Genomic DNA, 17,868 nt, shown 5'->3' with positions numbered 1-17,868 from the left:
AATTGATTATTCATTCTGATCAAGTGGGTAAATTAATATTCATATCTCATTAAAACAGGGGTGGATTACATATAAGGATAATTGGTGTAATTGTTAACAAAGTAATAAAACCTTGGATTACACGCAGTCGATAACCTGGTGTAATCATTAAACAAAGTATTAAAACCTTGTTACAGTTCGAATCCCTAATTAGTTGGAATATTTGACTTCGAGAATAAGGTTAATTTGATCAGCATTTTATAATTATGACCGATGGACTATTATAGACAAAAATCAAATAGGCATCAAATAATCCAGGACAAAGGACAATTAACCCAGGATAATAAATTAAAATCAAAACGTCAAACATCATGATTACGGAAGTTTAAATAAGCATAATACTTTTATTTCATATTTCATCGTACCTTTATTTACTGTCATTTTAATTACTATAATTTACTTTATCGCAATTTAAATTCTTTCATTTATATTATCGTCATTTATCTTTACGCTTTATTTAAAATCGACAAACCGGTCATTAAATGGTACAAACCCCCCTTTTTAATATTATTATTACTATATATAATTATATATATTTTATATAAATATAGTTGTTAAAAATATAGCGTTAAACTTAGCTAGCTCCTTGTGGAACGAACCGGACTTACTAAAAACTACACTACTCTACGATTAGGTACACTGTCTATAGTGTTGTTGCAAGGTTTAGGTATATCCCATAAATAAATAAATAAAACTTGTGTAATTTCGTCGGATTTCGTAATAAACAATAATAGTATTTCGTACACCTCCGCTCGCACATCAAGTTTTTGGCACCGCTGCCGGGGACCCGGCGAAACGCTATATTTTACGTTATATTTTAGTAAAACTATATTTTTTAAAAAAATATATATTATTTCTTATTTCGTAAAAATATTTTGTAGTTATAATAAGTGTTAAAAAAATTTATAATAAAAAGAAAAAAAATATATTTTTAAGATTTTATATATAATATTAACAAGTACTTTTATTTTTAGATTTAAAATATAAGTTTAATTTAATTTATATAATTATTTTGTAATATTTTTGAAAATTAAAAAAATCAAATAAAAATAAATAAACTGTTGGGCCGAAGCCTGTTCAAAGCCCGAATTATTCCTAAAATATTGGGCCATGCGATCGCATGACCCCGAAGGCTTATTCTCATGCGGTCGCATGAGTGGCCTGACTGACAATGCCTAGGATGCATTAATTACGCAGTTAGGTTATTATTAATTATATTATTTAAATCAATTTAGGGTTTGTATTAATTATTATTATTATTTGGGTTTAATTTAATTAGTTTTTAATTTTAATATATATTTTGTAATTTTAAGTTTATTTGTCATTATATAAAATTAATACTTTTATAAAATAATAATTTAAAAATAATATCTTTTTAAAATTTGTATTTTTATCATTTTAGTTACAATTTGCATTTTTATCGATTATTTCGTAATATTTATCATTTGCTATATAGTTTTAAGTTTAGTATTTTGCCGTAGTCAATTTTCTTTTTCTAAATTTTTAGGTTTTGCCGTAAAATCCCTTAAGTGCTTTTTCTTTAGAATTAAGATTTAGGCGCTTTAGAATTTTATGACGCCGTTTATATATTTTAGTGCCTAATTAAGTTATTGCCGTTTTGGATATAGAATTCCTTTTAAGCCTTAATACCTTTATGCGCAACTTTTTAGGTTTAATTTTTTAGACTTTTAAGTTTCGACGTTTTTCTTTCTTATTTTTATTTTTCGACGTTTTTCGACGCACTTTTTCTTTTTCATTTCTACGCTCTAGTTTTTAGGACATAGATTTTTATTTCAAAATTTCGACGAAAAATTATTTTAAGCGGTTAAATTGATAGACATCCAAAATTTTCTGGTTCGTAGTAATAGTTGGATTTGTTAGTGGCGAGTTGTGGGCTTCCGATTTAAAGGGTCCTGGCTACCTGCTGCATCTATTGGCTATTCGAAACGTGGGCAAAATCAGAAAATCTATTAATTTGATAACTTATATAATTTTTATTTTTATAACTAATAGGATATTCAGTGAATGCACCGAGCAAAACGTTCACCATCTTTCATACGTTCACCACCTGTAACTCGATCAAGACATCTAGCTAATATTATCGCCGTTGATTTTTCTTTAGAATCATCATCTAGTCGAACAAGTTCTCCAACTCAAATTTCCGATAATCCATTTTTTGAACCCGATTTCACAATTGAGAACCCGAAGGATATTCAAGGACAATTCAGAGATCCTGAACCACTAATCATTCCTCCGGAACCACAAATTACACATCAAGAGATTGTCGAGGAAGAAACCGTTAAATCAGAATCCTCTAGTGATTCGTATTTAACAATTTTAAATATGGAAGTAACAGAACCTCTAAGTATGAAAGATCGAATGAGAGCCACACGCACTGGCCAAGGACACCCCATTATTAAGCCAGATATTAATGCGCCAGATTATGAAATCAAGGGACAAATCCTACACATGGTAACTAATCAATTCCAATATAGTGGTACGCCAAAAGAAGATCCAAACGAACATCTTCGAACCTTTAATAAGATTTGTACTCTATTCAAAATCAGAGAAGTTGAGGATGAACAGATCTATCTCATGTTGTTTCCCTGGACTTTAAAGGGAGAAGCCAAAGATTGGTTAGAATCGTTACCTGAAGGAGCGATTGACACATGGGATGTTTTAGTTGAGAAATTTCTTAAAAGATTCTTTCCGGCATCTAAAGTAGTAAGACTTCAAGGAGAAATTGTTACGTTCGCGCAAAAGCCAAATGAAACATTATATGAGGCGTGGACAAGATTCAGAAAGTTGTTGAGAGGATGTCCTCAACATGGTTTAGACACTTATCAAATAGTACAAATATTCTACCAAGGATGCGATATTACTATACGAAAAGACATCGACATAGCAGCTGGAGGTTCCATTATGAAGAAAACCGCGACTGAAGCTTACAAAATTATTGATAACACAGCTTCCCACTCACATGAGTGGCATCAGGAAAAAGATATTTTTCGTTCATCTAAAGCAGCTAGAGCCGATTCTAGCAATGACTTTGATTCCGTTTCTGCCAAAATAGATGCTTTCGAAAGACGAATGGAAAAGATGACTAAAGATATTCACGCAATACAAATCAGTTGTGAGCAATGCGGTAGACCACACTTAACAAAAGATTGTCACATCGAGCAAACGATGGAACAACGTGAAAATGTTTCCTACATGAACCAAAGGCCGGGAAATAATTATCAAAATAATTATCAACCGCCAAGGCCAAACTTCAATCGAAATCAAAACATTCTTTACAATCCAAATGGACCCAACAATAACTCGTACAACCAACAAAGTCCGAATAACCAACCAACTCAAACAACACTTTCAATCAACAAAGACCTAGCTTGTATAAACCACCACAACAAACCGAAGAGAAAAAGCCAAATCTAGAAGAAATGATGGCAAAGCTAATGGAATCTCAAACACAATTTATTACATCTCAAACCCAAACAAATGAGAGGTTTGATCAGTCATTAAGAACTCAACAAGCTTCCATTTTAAATCTAAAAAAACACGTAGGTACTCTTGCTAGCATGATGAGTGAGAGGGAACAAGGAAAGCTACCGAGTAATACTAGAGTAAATCCTCGGAATGAGAATGTTAATATGGTGTCAACGAATTCTGAAAAATCAGCACCATAAGATGGGAAGTTTTTAGATGTGAGTGACGATGAAGAAGTTACAACACCACCACCACCCGAGTATGTAAAGCCAGTGGTGGCACCATACAGACCACCCATCCCGTTTCCAAGAAAAGGAGTTGAGTATGAGCAAGTAATAGGTAATAAAATTTGTGATACCTCTGGAAAGAAAAAGAAGAATAAGAAAGTACAAGAAAAAAAACCGTAAAGATAAACCCGGTGAAGACAGTTCCACCAAAACTTACACCCAAGTTGGGTGATCTGGGTGAATTTATTGTTCTTTATCTACTTAGTGATTGTGTCATGTATGATGCACTAGCAGATTTAGGTGCGAGTATAAGTGTTATGCCTCTTTCATTATATAAGAGATTAGGAGTAGGTGAGTTAAGTCCAACGAAAATGAGTGTTAGACTCTTTGATCAAACCATTAAGCACCTAGTTGGAATTGCTGACAACCTACCCGTTCAAGTAGGTAATTTAACCTTTCTAGTCGAATTTATTATCATTGACATAGAAGAGGACTCAAACATTCCTCTAATTTTTGGTCGACCATTTTTAGCATCCACTGGGGCGTTATTTGATGTAAGAGAAGGTAGAATGACACTTAGTAATGATGAAAAATCGATCACCTTTGTGAGTCAAAAGTCTAAATCTCCACTAACCAAAACCGTTGAACCAACAAAAATGATTGATGAGAAGCATATTGTTTTATCAACTCCAACGGTAGTGCTTAACAATAACAAAATGCCTAAGTGTGGGGAAGATGAAGTAACACCTAATGATGACCTGATAACAAAGAACCCCGTTGTTGATACGAAATTAAATGAATCCGTTATTAACAGTTCAATGAAGAAACTTATTAAACGGATTGGCGATGCTAGAACCAAGGGGAACTTTAAGTTATGTAACCGGTTAGTATCCAATCTATCGCCTAAAGAAAAGGCGAAACTAGTTGAATTTGTGGATATTACACAGGAATCCGACCAATGGCTTAAAGAAAAAGTCACAGATATGCAAGTTGATTATGGTCTAAGAGAAATTGACAATGAAGTTAAATACAATTTTGACACCACAGTTACCTAAGTGTGGGGAGATTCAAATGTTCTAAAAAGAAAACGCTGTCTAAAGTTAGTTGTTCTGTTCTCGTGTAGTTCCGAGAATGGAATCCGATTGGTCTTTTCCTCTAGTAGACACTAAAGAACTAGTTTTCTCCCCCCATTCTGAATTTTTGTTTTGTAGGTTTTGAATAAAATTAATATGCATTTTTTAAATTTAAGTTTTGTGTGAATTTAAAAACAAAATTTACTTTATATCATTAAGTTTAAAAAAAATGATTTCTAAAATTCATCGTAAGTTAAAGAATAGATCATAGAATCGAAATTGCTTTACCCGAGGGCGGGACGAAAAATTTTGTTATGATTATTTTTTTTATTTTATTGATCTAAAGTATACAAAAAAAAAAACCAAAAATCTTTGCTTTTAAAACAATCGCTTTAAAAACGACAAATTTTAAATTTTGTCGAGGGACGGACTAGGTAAATATACCAAAACTACCTAAAGTAAAAGGAAACAAAATTTTAAAAAAATTATTCATTTAAATTGTTTTAATAAATAAAGGTTTTATAATATATATATATATATATATATATATATATATATATATATATATATATATATATATATATATATATATATATATATATATATATATATATATATATATATATAGTTTATCTTATCTACAAAACAGGGTAAAACAACGCATTTTCAAAGACTGACATTAAAGTTCAGCAAAAGCTACTAATTTTGACGACAAGACGCAAAATATCAAATGTGATATAAAATAATATGTTTGCAAACTCGGTATTTTTAATCACTTTTCTACACTAATCACCCTCATGAATTTATAATTATAGTCTGATTTCATGCAAATGAGGGCATTGCATGATCTCAAGTGTGGGGAAGGGTTATAAATTCTCTCGGGATTACACTTGGTTTAATTGCCAAATTTTGTGAAAATTTGAAAAATTTTCAACTAAATGAACTCAAAATCATGTTTATACATATTTATGACCGATAAAACTAGGTGTTAATGCCGAAATTATTGTTACCTCGGAGAGAACATAAATGGAGAAACAACCCAAAACGCTTGAATTCATTTAAAATGGAATAGAAGAGAATAAAAAGGCAAAGAAAAGAATAAATAAAAGCTAAGTGTGGGGTGAATTTACCAAGTTCTTCAAAACATATATCATATATTTGTACAAGATTATTGCAGGTACTTTTGTTTTGGACGATACTAATCAGTTTTACCCAGATTTACTATAATACATTTGATAGAAAGATGGATCTACACGATGAATCAATTCCATCATTAAAAAGAAGTAAAGTCTTCCGAAAAAGACATGTGCTTCTTGATTTAGGTCAGGAAGTTGTCGTCCAGACCAGTTGTAGAGTCTACGAAAAACCTTGAAAAGTTTTCTCGAAAATCAGCTGGAAATCCACGGAGCTCAACATCAAACAGGGTCGCCAAGTGGTCAGACTTATCCTATCCATGAGAGGATCTGTCTCGTAGAATGGGGAGGGCGCCGTGCAAATTATCTTGATAAGACTAATGAATCAGACCCCCAGAAAGGATAATCTCCTTACAGATTAAAAATCAGCTTTTAAGCCTGATATTACTCAATCCTTGAGATTGACTTTAAAGATTGAGAATTACAAACTCATGGAATTCGATGATATCTAAACTCAAGCTTGAACGAGAAAATATTTTGATCAAATTAAAACCGATTTGTTTTCTGAAAATCTATTTTCAATGCGTTCATTACCATTGAATGTAAAATCCTAAGAACTCAACTGAAATTCATTAGGTCACTTGAACCAAATCGGGTGTCAACCGTAAGAACGGTGGTTGCATAGCATGGTCGAAGACAGGACCTTGTGCCAGACCGAAAAAAAATTATAGGGTGATCTTTACTATTTCTCCTACAAAGGATAGTATTTGCATCCGACACGTTGTGGACCTTGAACAAATGCACGTCATTAGACATTGCCTTAACAGTTTCTTATTCAACGCTTTCCTTTACAACCGGACGGTAGTTTACCAAAAGGTAATATACGGAGCAAGTATACTGGACGTGTTGCTTTCCTAATACAAGGTTAGCAAGTGGGTGACACAAAATCATAAGTTTTGAGCTAAAATTTTAAAATCTGAAACCCACACAACCCACAAAAACATTTTGCAAACACCGGTGAAGGGTTATTCCTGAAAACTTGTCTAGGGTAAAATCTAGCTTGAAATTTTCAAAAGATCAAATGTTTTCATAAAGATCCAATTTCCTTAAGGGTCTAAATTTTCATAGTCATGTGGGACTGTAAACCACATCGTTACTATCATTATTCATACCACCGTATCAAAATCACTGATGTACAAAGTGTGAGAATAAAAAAAGTGATTCGAGTGAAGTGTGATTTTATTTCAAGTTCTGTATTGCTTGAGGACAAGCAATGCTCAAGTGTGGGGATATTTGATTGTGCTCTAAATGAACATATATTTAGGCGTAATATCGTTCCAATATGTAATATTTTTTGTTGTAATTATTCTATTTTTAAGTTGTAATCGTTTAAATAAATAAACGCGAAGACGAAGCACGAAGATTAAAGAATTGAAGAAAAAGTGCCACTAAAACTGGAAAAGGGTCCTTAAAGACATAATGCACTCAAAAGCGTCCTAAAAAGTGAGTTAAAAGACTTGCGCGGATTTTGGGAGTTAAGGATAATAATTTTTTGTGCAAATTACAAATCGCAAAACGCAAAGTACAACATATCTACGCCTACGAAAGGACGTTCGAAAATTCGGAACCGAGACATAAATTGGGCGTAAACGTACGAGATAACGGAGCTAAAATTACAAGTCAACTATGCACAAGAATATAATATAATATATATATGATTAATATAAATTATATATATATATTATATATATATATTAAAAAATTACGTTGACAAAGAAGAAAACAAAAGATGTTAGCTGTCACAGGCGGCCATGCGATCGCATGGCCAGGAAGCACTAATTCCATGCTATCGCATGGCTAAGGAAAGTTGGCCAGGTCTATAAATTGCACGAATTCTGAACGAGAGAAAAACACCAACATAATATCTATCTCTCCCTCTGTAATTTATATTTATTTATAATATTAAGTTTAAGTTAAGATTAATAATAATTGGGTTATTGTAAGATATGTTTTACGGGTTTTAAAGTCGGAGTTCTGTCCGTGTAACGCTACGCGATTAATCACTGTAAGCTATGTTCTTCCTTTTTAAATTAATGTCTCGTAACTAAGTTATTATTATGCTTATTTAAGCCGAAGTAATTGTGATGTTGGGCTAAATATTAAGATGGGGTTATTGAATTTTGTACCATAATTAGGGTTTGGACAAAAGACCGACACTTGTGGACATTGGACTATTGACTATTAATAGATAGGGGGTATTGTCTAATCGAATGACAACCCATTGGAATCTGTCGAACCTATCTTAAAATTAGTTAATCTAATAATTATTAAAATGATTATGTATGTTCTATTTAGTGACGTTTATACGACATCATTTACGATCATTTAATTAATTATTCGGGTTGGGTAATTGATTATTCATTCTAATCAAGTGGGTAAATTAATATTCATATTTCATTAAAACAGGGGTAGATTACATACAAGGATAATTGGTGTAATTGTTAACAAAGTAATAAAACCTTGGATTACACACAGTCGATAACCTGGTGTAATCATTAAACAATGTATTAAAATCTTGTTACAGTTCGAATCCCTAATTAGTTGGAATATTTGACTTCGGGAATAAGGTTAATTTGACGAGAATTTTATAATTATGACCGATGGACTATTATGGACAAAAATCAAATAGTATCAAATAATTCAGGACAAAGGACAATTAACCCAAGATAATAAATTAAAATCAAAACGTCAAACATCAATGTTACGAAAGTTTAAATAAGAATAATACTTTTATTTCATATTTCATCGTACCTTTATTTACTGTCATTTTAATTACTGCAATTTACTTTATCGCAATTTAAATTCTGTCATTTATATTATCGTCATTTATCTTTACGCTTTATTTAAAATCGACAAACCGGTCATTAAACGGTAAAAACCCCCCTTTTTTATATTATTATTACTATATATAATTATATATATTTTATATAAATATAGTTGTTAAAAATATAGCGTTAAACTTAACTAGCTCCCTGTGGAACGAATCGGACTTACTAAAAACTACACTACTCTACGATTAGGTACACTGCCTATAGTGTTGTAGCAAGGTTTAGGTATATCCCATAAATAAATAAATAAAACTTGTGTAATTTCGTCGTATTTCGTAATAAACAATAATAGTATTTCGTACACCTCCACTCGCACATCAATAGACAATTGACCACCCAAATTGTCCGGCGATTCACGAACGTTAAAACTTGTAAATACGATATATATATATATATATATATATATATATATATATATATATATATATATATATATATATATATATATATATATATATATATATATATATATATATATATATATATATATATATATATATATATATATATATATATATATATATATATATATATATATATATATATATATATATATATATGGATACATATATAGTTAATATGATATTATGATAAGTAAGTATCTCACTAAGTATATTAACAATGCATTATATACAAAAAATGAGACTACTGAATTAAAGAAACTCGAAACGATATATATATAACAATTATCGTTATAACAACGTCTTAATTAAAATAAATACATATGTATTGTATTAAGATATTAACACACTATGTTTAACATGATAAAATGATAATTAAACATATCATTAAGTGTATTAACAATGAACTACATGAGTAAGATGAGACTACTAACTTAAAGATTTCGAAACAATATATATATGTAACGATTATCGTTGTAATACCATTTTAACATATATATATATATATATATATATATATATATATATATATATATATATATATATATATATATATATATATATATATATATATATATATATATATATGATATTAAGATATATTAATACACCATGTTATCATGCTAACATAACAATTTAACATCTCATTAAGTATAATAATAATGGATTAATTACATTTAACAAGATCGTTAACTTAAAGGTTTCGAAACAACACTTACATGCAACTACTAACGATGACTTAATGACTCAGTTAAAAAGTATATACATGTAGTGTATTAAGATGTACTAATACACTTTTTGAAGACTTCAAGACACATATCAAAACACTCATACTTATCAAAGTTGGTTACAATTGCATTCCCATTCATTTTCATCAACAATTCTACTCGTACTCATTCAGTATTCGTACTGGTATTATACCCAGCTTTTAGATGTACATACTATTGGTATATACACTTAAATGATCAGCTCTTAGCAGCCTTAATGAGTCATCAAGACATGTAGGAACCATTATTTGGCAACTAGCATGAAATATCTAACAAAAATACAAACTAATGGAGGCTATATGACAACACCAATATCACATTTTTGGAACTCATCACCAACACTTTCATTTTCAATTATTTTTGCGTCAAACTACTCTCTCTCAAGTTTTCTCTCATTGTTCTAAGTGTTCTTCATCATCTTCATCAAAATCTAGCTCAATCTAATTCAAAAATCCTAACCTAGATCAACATACAAAACAACTACTCAAGAAAACTTCAAGAACACTTTCAAGTTTGCAAGTCTACTTCCAAGCTTTCAAATCCATTCCAATCAATCATCTAAGATCAAGTAACCTTTGTTATTTACAGAAGGTTATCTTTCTTATTCAAGGTAATATTCATATTCAAACTTTGATTCGATTTCTATAACTATAACTATCTTAATTCGAGTAGTAAACTTACTTGAAATTGTTTTTGCGTCATGATTCTACTTCAAGAACTTCCAAGCCATCAAAGATCAATTCAAGCTCAAGATTATTTCTTGTCATTTTCAGTAGATTTACCTACTATACTTGAGGTAGTAATGATGTTCATAACATCATTCGATTCATATATATATATATATATATATATATATATATATATATATATATATATATATATATATATATAACTATCTTATTCGAAGATTTAAACTTGTAATCACTAGAACATAGTTTAGTTAATTCTAAACTTGTTCGCAAAAAAAATTAATCCTTCTAACTTAACTTTTAAAATCAACTAAACACATATTCTATATCTATATGATATGCTAACTTAATGATTTAAAACCTGGAAACACGAAGAACACCGTAAAACCGGACATACGCCGTCGTAGTAAAACCGGGGGCTGTTTTGGGTTGGATAATTAAAAAATATGATAATATTTGATTTGAAAGTTGTTCTTCTGGGAAAATAATATTTCATATGAACATGAAACTATATCCAAAAATCTTGGTTAAACGCAAAGTAGAAGTATGTTTTTCTAAATGGTCATCTAGACGTCGTTCTTTCAACTGAAATGACTACCTCTTACAAAAATGACTTGTAACCTGTAACTCCGACTATAAACCATCACTTTTTCTATTTATTTTCATAAACTTAAGTTCGATACGAAACCATAGCATTTTGATTCACTCAAAACGGATTTAAAACGAAGAAATTATGGGTAAAACAAAATTGGATAAATTTGCTTGTTTTAGCTACGTAAAATTTTGTAAAAAATCTATACTAACTATATCTTAACTAACTTTCTTATATTATGCATGTCTTGATAGACCATAGACACGTATACAATGTTTTGACATATCATATCGACGTCATCTATATATATTATTTGGAATAACCGTAAGTCACTCTATATGCCGTAATGCTCGAGTTAACATATAAAGGGTCGAGGTTGATTCTAAAATAATATATATACCTTGAGTTGTGATCGAGTCTGATACATGTATACAATAGGTCGTGGATTGATTCGAGAAAATATATTGATTTATGTACTACTAACTGTGGACTACTAATTGTGGACTACTAACGTTGGACTGCTAACTTAACAACTTAAATCGTTAAAATGTAATAAAATATGATATGAATATATTTCTATCATACTTTGATATATGTATATATATGTGTTTTAGGTTCGTGAATCGACCCGTGGCCAAGTCTAATTCTCGACGAATTAAAAATATGTGAAAGTGAGTTATAGTCCCACTTTTATTATCTAATATCTTTTTGGGATGAGAATACATGCAGTTTTATAAATGTTTTACAAAATAGGCACGAGTAATTGAAACTACATTCTATGTTGAATTGCTATACCGGATATCGCCCTTGTTGAACTTGGTAGCCCATAAATTAGTGTTTATTATAATTGCCACTAATTGACGTGAATCCTAAAGGTAGATCTACGGGCTTTGACACGCCCCAGTCAGAGAATTTGAACTGCTTTAGTACTTCGATTTTTCTCTACAGACAAGTGGTTATGTTTTGAGGATATTCAAGATTCATTTTGTTAATGTCAGTTACCAGGTTTTCAAACATATGAATTATTTTTATACCGATGGCTATTTATGAGAAAGGAAATCTTGTGGCCTATTATTACGATTTGATAAATATATAGGTTAAACCTATAACTCACCAACATTTTTATTGACGTTTTAAGCATGTTTATTCTTAGGTGATTATTAAGAGCTTCTGCTGTTGCATGCTAAATTAAGGACAAGATTTTGAGTCAGCATGCTTGTAGAATATTGTTTAAAAACTGCATTCGAGAACTTACTTTGTTGTAACATATTATTATTGTAAACCATTATGTATTGGTCGTGTGTAATCGTGATATTTTAGATTATCATTATTTGATAATCTAGGTTATGTCCTCTAAATCTTTGTCGATAAAATAAAGGTTATGGTTTGTTTTAAAAACGAATGCAGTCTTTGAAAAACATCTCATATAGAGGTCAAAACCTCGCAACGAAACCAATTAATATGAAACATTTATAATCGATATGAACGGGAAATTTCAGTTGGTATCCGAGCGTTGGTCTTAGAGAACCAGGAATTTGCATTAGTGTCTCTAACCGAGTTTGTTAGGATGCATTAGTGAGTCTGGACTTCGACCGTGTTTACTTTAAAAAAAAATGATTGCTTAAAACTTTGTTAGAAACTATATATTTTTACATGTAAATATTATGTGGTATATTACTAATGTGCTAGTTAATGTGTGATAGATGTCTACTTCCAGTACCAACCCCATCGACTCACCTAATAACAATGAAGAGTCGAATATATTTTGAGAAGATTCACAAATTCCGAAAAAAGAGGAACCGGAAGAAGAAGAAAATACGGGGGAGGAAATATTAAGAACCACAGAAAAACAATTAAATAAAAGAAAATCATCAACAAATGGACCAAAGTTAAAAATGGTTTGTGGTGTCTCCGCAGAGGAGGAAAAATATTGGGAAGATTACCAATTTTCTGATGAATCGGGTCCCGACGAGGATTTCGATGACGTTATAGAAATTACACCGGCTCAATTTAATGAAGCAAAAGAAAACAATAAGGGAAAAGCCATAAAAATAGAAAAACCTGATCCCAAAACCGATGAACTTTATGTTAACATGAAATACCCTGATGGGATATACCGTAAACACCCATATTTCTTAAATTTTAACTATAACCCAGGAACATCTAAGCCATCAGGTTTTTCTAGACCATTTGTGAAAAGGACGGCTCGTATTAGGGGAGCACCATTTATCCCTAGGAAATTAGCAAAACGAACCGAGTCCGAGGAGAAAGAAACAAGTGAGTCGGAATGAAGAAGTTGTAATCATGCTGTGTAATATATGTATTGTAGTGTGCTTGTACTTTTATGTTATATGTAAAAATTGCTTGTAATGTTTGTTAATTATCTTTTACGAATCTAATCTTCGTCTATTTTACAGTATAAAAACAGAAAATGGACGTTAAGGATAGGCAACCAAATATTTTAGAAGACCTACCAGGGGATATGATTGATGAAATCTTGTTTAGAATTGGTCAGAATTCATCGGCTCAATTGTTTATGGCGATATTAGTTTGTAGGAAATTTAACAGACGTTCTAGGCATACCTTGGTTTATAAAAGGCTTTCCTTCGATAGATGGTGTATATCACATTGGGGAGACCTTAAGTTACGCCATGTTTTCTATAAGGCATTGTGTGCAGGAAACCCTAATGCAACTTTCCGCTACGGGTTGAAAGCCTATTTTGACTCCACTTATCCCAACATAGGACTTCGTTCTTTAGAAAGAGCTTCAAACATGTAACTTAAAGAAGCATGTTATGTTTACGGGTTAGAGATGTTCGCTTCTCACCAAATTGAGAAAAAGAACATCGGATTGCAACTTCTTAATAAAACATTCCCACAGGTGACAGATTCAGTAGTTGGGGTGAGAAATAAGATTTTTAACTTGTTACGGGGCTGTTGGTGAAATGTCCCGTTCATATTGATTATAAACGTTCCATATTTATTGATTTCGTTGCGAGGTTTTGACCTCTATATGAGACATTTTTTAAAGACTGCATTCATTTTTAAAACAACCATAACCTTTATTTTATCAATAAAGGTTTCAAAAGCATTACGTAGATTATCAAATAATGATAATCTAAAATATACTGTTTACACACGATCATTACATAATGGTTTACAATAGAAATATATTACATCGACATATGTTTCTTGAATGCAGTTTTTACATAATATCATACAAACATGGACTCCAAATCTTGTCCTTATTTTAGTATGCAACAGCGGAAGCTCTTAATATTTACCTGAGAATAAACAAGCTTTAAACGTCAACAAAATGTTGGTGAGTTATAGGTTTAACCTATATATATCAAATCGTAACAATAGACCACAAGATTTCATATTTCAATATACATCCCATACATAGAGATAAAAATCATTCATATGGTGAACACCTGGTAACCGACATTAACAAGATGCATATATAAGAATATCCCCATCATTCCGGGACACCCTTCGGATATGATATAAATTTTGAAGTACTAAAGCATCCGGTAGTTTGGATGGGGTTTGTTAGGCCCAATGATCTATCTTTAGGATTCGCGTCAATTAGGGTGTCTGTTCCCTAATTCTTAGATTACCAGACTTAATAAAAAGGGGCATATTCGATTTCGATAATTCAACCATAGAATGTAGTTTCACGTACTTGTGTCTATTTTGTAAATCATTTATAAAACCTGCATGTATTCTCATCCCAAAAATATTAGATTTTAAAAGTGGAACTATAACTCACTTTCACAGATTTTTACTTCATCGGGAAGTAAGACTTGGCCACTGGTTGATTCACGAACCTATAACAATATATACATATATATCAAAGTATGTTCAAAATATATTTACAACACTTTTAATATATTTTGATGTTTTAAGTTTATTAAGTCAGCTGTCCTCGTTAGTAACCTACAACTAGTTGTCCACAGTTAGATGTACAGAAATAAATCGATAAATATTATCTTGAATCAATCCACGACCCAGTGTATACGTATCTCAGTATTGATCACAACTCAAACTATATATATTTTGGAATCAACCTCAACCCTGTATAGCTAACTCCAACATTCACATATAGAGTGTCTATGGTTGTTCCGAAATATATATAGATGTGTCGACATGATAGGTCGAAACATTGTATACGTGTCTATGGTATCTCAAGATTACATAACATACAATACAAGTTGATTAAGTTATGGTTGGAATAGATTTGTAACCAATTTTCACGTAGCTAAAATGAGAAAAATTATACAATCTTGTTTTACCCATAACTTCTTCATTTTAAATCCGTTTTGAGTGAATCAAATTGCTATGGTTTCATATTGAACTCTATTTTATAAATCTAAATAGAAAAAGTATAGGTTTATAGTCATAAAAATAAGTTACAAGTCTTTTTTGTAAAGGTAGTCATTTTAGTCGAAAGAATGACGTCTAGATGACCATTTTAGAAAACATACTTCCACTTTGAGTTTAACTATAATTATTGGATATAGTTTCATGTTCATAATAAAAATCATTTTCCCAGAATAACAACTTTTAAATCAAAGTTTATCATAGTTTTTAATTAACTAACCCAAAACAGCCCGCGGTGTTACTACGACGGCGTAAATCCGGTTTTACGGTGTTTTTCATGTTTCCAGGTTTTAAATCATTAAGTTAGCATATCATATAGATATAGAACATGTGTTTAGTTGATTTTAAAAGTCAAGTTAGAAGGATTAACTTTTATTTGCAAACAAGTTTAGAATTAACTAAACTATGTTGTACTGATTACAAGTTTAAACCTTCGAATAAGATAGCTTTATATGTATGAATCGAATGATGTTATGAATATCATTACTACCTCAAGTTCCTTGGATAAACCTACTGGAAATGAGAAAAATAGATCAAGCTTCAAAGGATCCTTGGATGGCTTGAAAGTTCTTGAAGTAGAATCATGACACGAAAACAATTTCAAGTAAGATTTCCACTCGAAATAAGATTGTTATAGTTATAGAAATTGAATTAAAGTTTGAATATGATTATAACCTTGTATTAGAAATATAACCTACTGTAAGTAACAAAGGTTTCTTGATCTTGGATAATTATTTGGAATGGATTTAGAAAACTTGGAAGTAAACTTGCAATCTTGGAAGTATTCTTGATCTTATGAAACTAGAACTTTTGGAATTTATGAAGAATACTTAGAACTTGAAGATAGAACTTGAGAGAGATCAATTAGATGAAGAAAATTGAAGAATGAAAGTGTTTGTAGGTGTTTTTGGTCGTTGGTGTATGGATTAGATATAAAGGATATGTAATTTTGTTTTCATGTAAATAAGTCATGAATGATTACTCATATTTTTGTAATTTTATGAGATATTTCATGCTAGTTGCCAAATGATGGTTCCCAAATGTGTTAGGTGACTCACATGGGCTGCTAAGAGCTGATCATTAGAGTGTATATACCAATAGTACATACATCTAAAAGCTGTGTATTGTACGAGTACGAATACAGGTGCATACGAGTAGAATTGTTGATGAAACTGAACGAGGATATAATTGTAAGCATTTTTGCTAAGTAGAAGTATTTTGATAAGTGTCTTGAAGTCTTTCAAAAGTGTATGAATACATATTAAAACACTACATGTATATACATTTTAACTGAGTCATTAAGTCATCGTTAGTTGTTACATGTAAATGTTGTTTTGAAATCTTTAGGTTAACGATCTTGTTGAATGTTGTTAACCCATTATTTATTATAACAAATGAGATGTTAAATTGTTATATTATCATGATATTATGATATATAATATATCTTAGTATGATATATATATATACAGTTAAATGTCGTTACAACGATAATCGTTACATATATGTCTCATTTTGAAAGCATTAAGTTAGTAGTCTTATTTTTACATATGTATTTCATTGTTAATACACTTAATAATATATTTACTTATCATTTAACATAATTAACCAAGTGTATCAATATCTTAATATGATTCATATGTACCTAGTAAGACGTTGTTATAACGATAATCGTTATATATATCGTTTTCGTGTTTCTTAAATTAATAGTCTCATTTTTATGTATATAACTCATTGTTAAAATACCTAATGAGATACACACTTATAATAAAATCATGTTAACTATATATATAACAATATATATGTCATCGTATAGTTTTTACAAGTTTTAACGTTCGTGAATCATCGGTCAACTTGGGTGGTCAATTGTCTATATGAAACCTATTTCAATTAATCAAGTCTTAACAAGTTTGATTGCTTAACATGTTGGAAACACTTAATCATGTAAATAACAATTTCATTTAATATATATATAAACATGGAAAAGTTCGGGTCACTACAGTACCTACCCGTTAAATAAATTTCGTCCCGAAATTTTAAGCAGTTGAAGGTGCTGACGTATCTTCTGGAAATAAATGCGGGTATTTCTTCTTCATCTGATCTTCATGCTCCCAGGTGAACTCGAGTCCTCTATGAACATTCCATCGAACCTTAACAATCGGTATCTTGTTTTGTTTAAGTCTCTTAACCTCA

General features: G+C 30.6%; 1 non-coding gene across 1 annotated transcript; it reads right to left on the bottom strand.

Moving 5' to 3' along the window:
• Nucleotides 1-2,766: 2,766 nt before the first annotated feature.
• LOC139845810 (small nucleolar RNA R71) lies at nucleotides 2,767-2,873 on the bottom strand. The gene has a single exon (XR_011758566.1). It is a non-coding gene; the product is annotated as a small nucleolar RNA R71 (small nucleolar RNA).
• Between the last annotated feature and the right edge of the window lie 14,995 nt (nucleotides 2,874-17,868).

This window comes from Rutidosis leptorrhynchoides, chromosome 4 (assembly GCF_046630445.1).
Source record: "Rutidosis leptorrhynchoides isolate AG116_Rl617_1_P2 chromosome 4, CSIRO_AGI_Rlap_v1, whole genome shotgun sequence".
Taxonomy (NCBI): domain Eukaryota; kingdom Viridiplantae; phylum Streptophyta; class Magnoliopsida; order Asterales; family Asteraceae; genus Rutidosis; species Rutidosis leptorrhynchoides.
The sequence above is the reverse complement of the archived record's forward strand: the minus strand, read 5'-3'. Positions and strand labels throughout refer to the sequence as shown.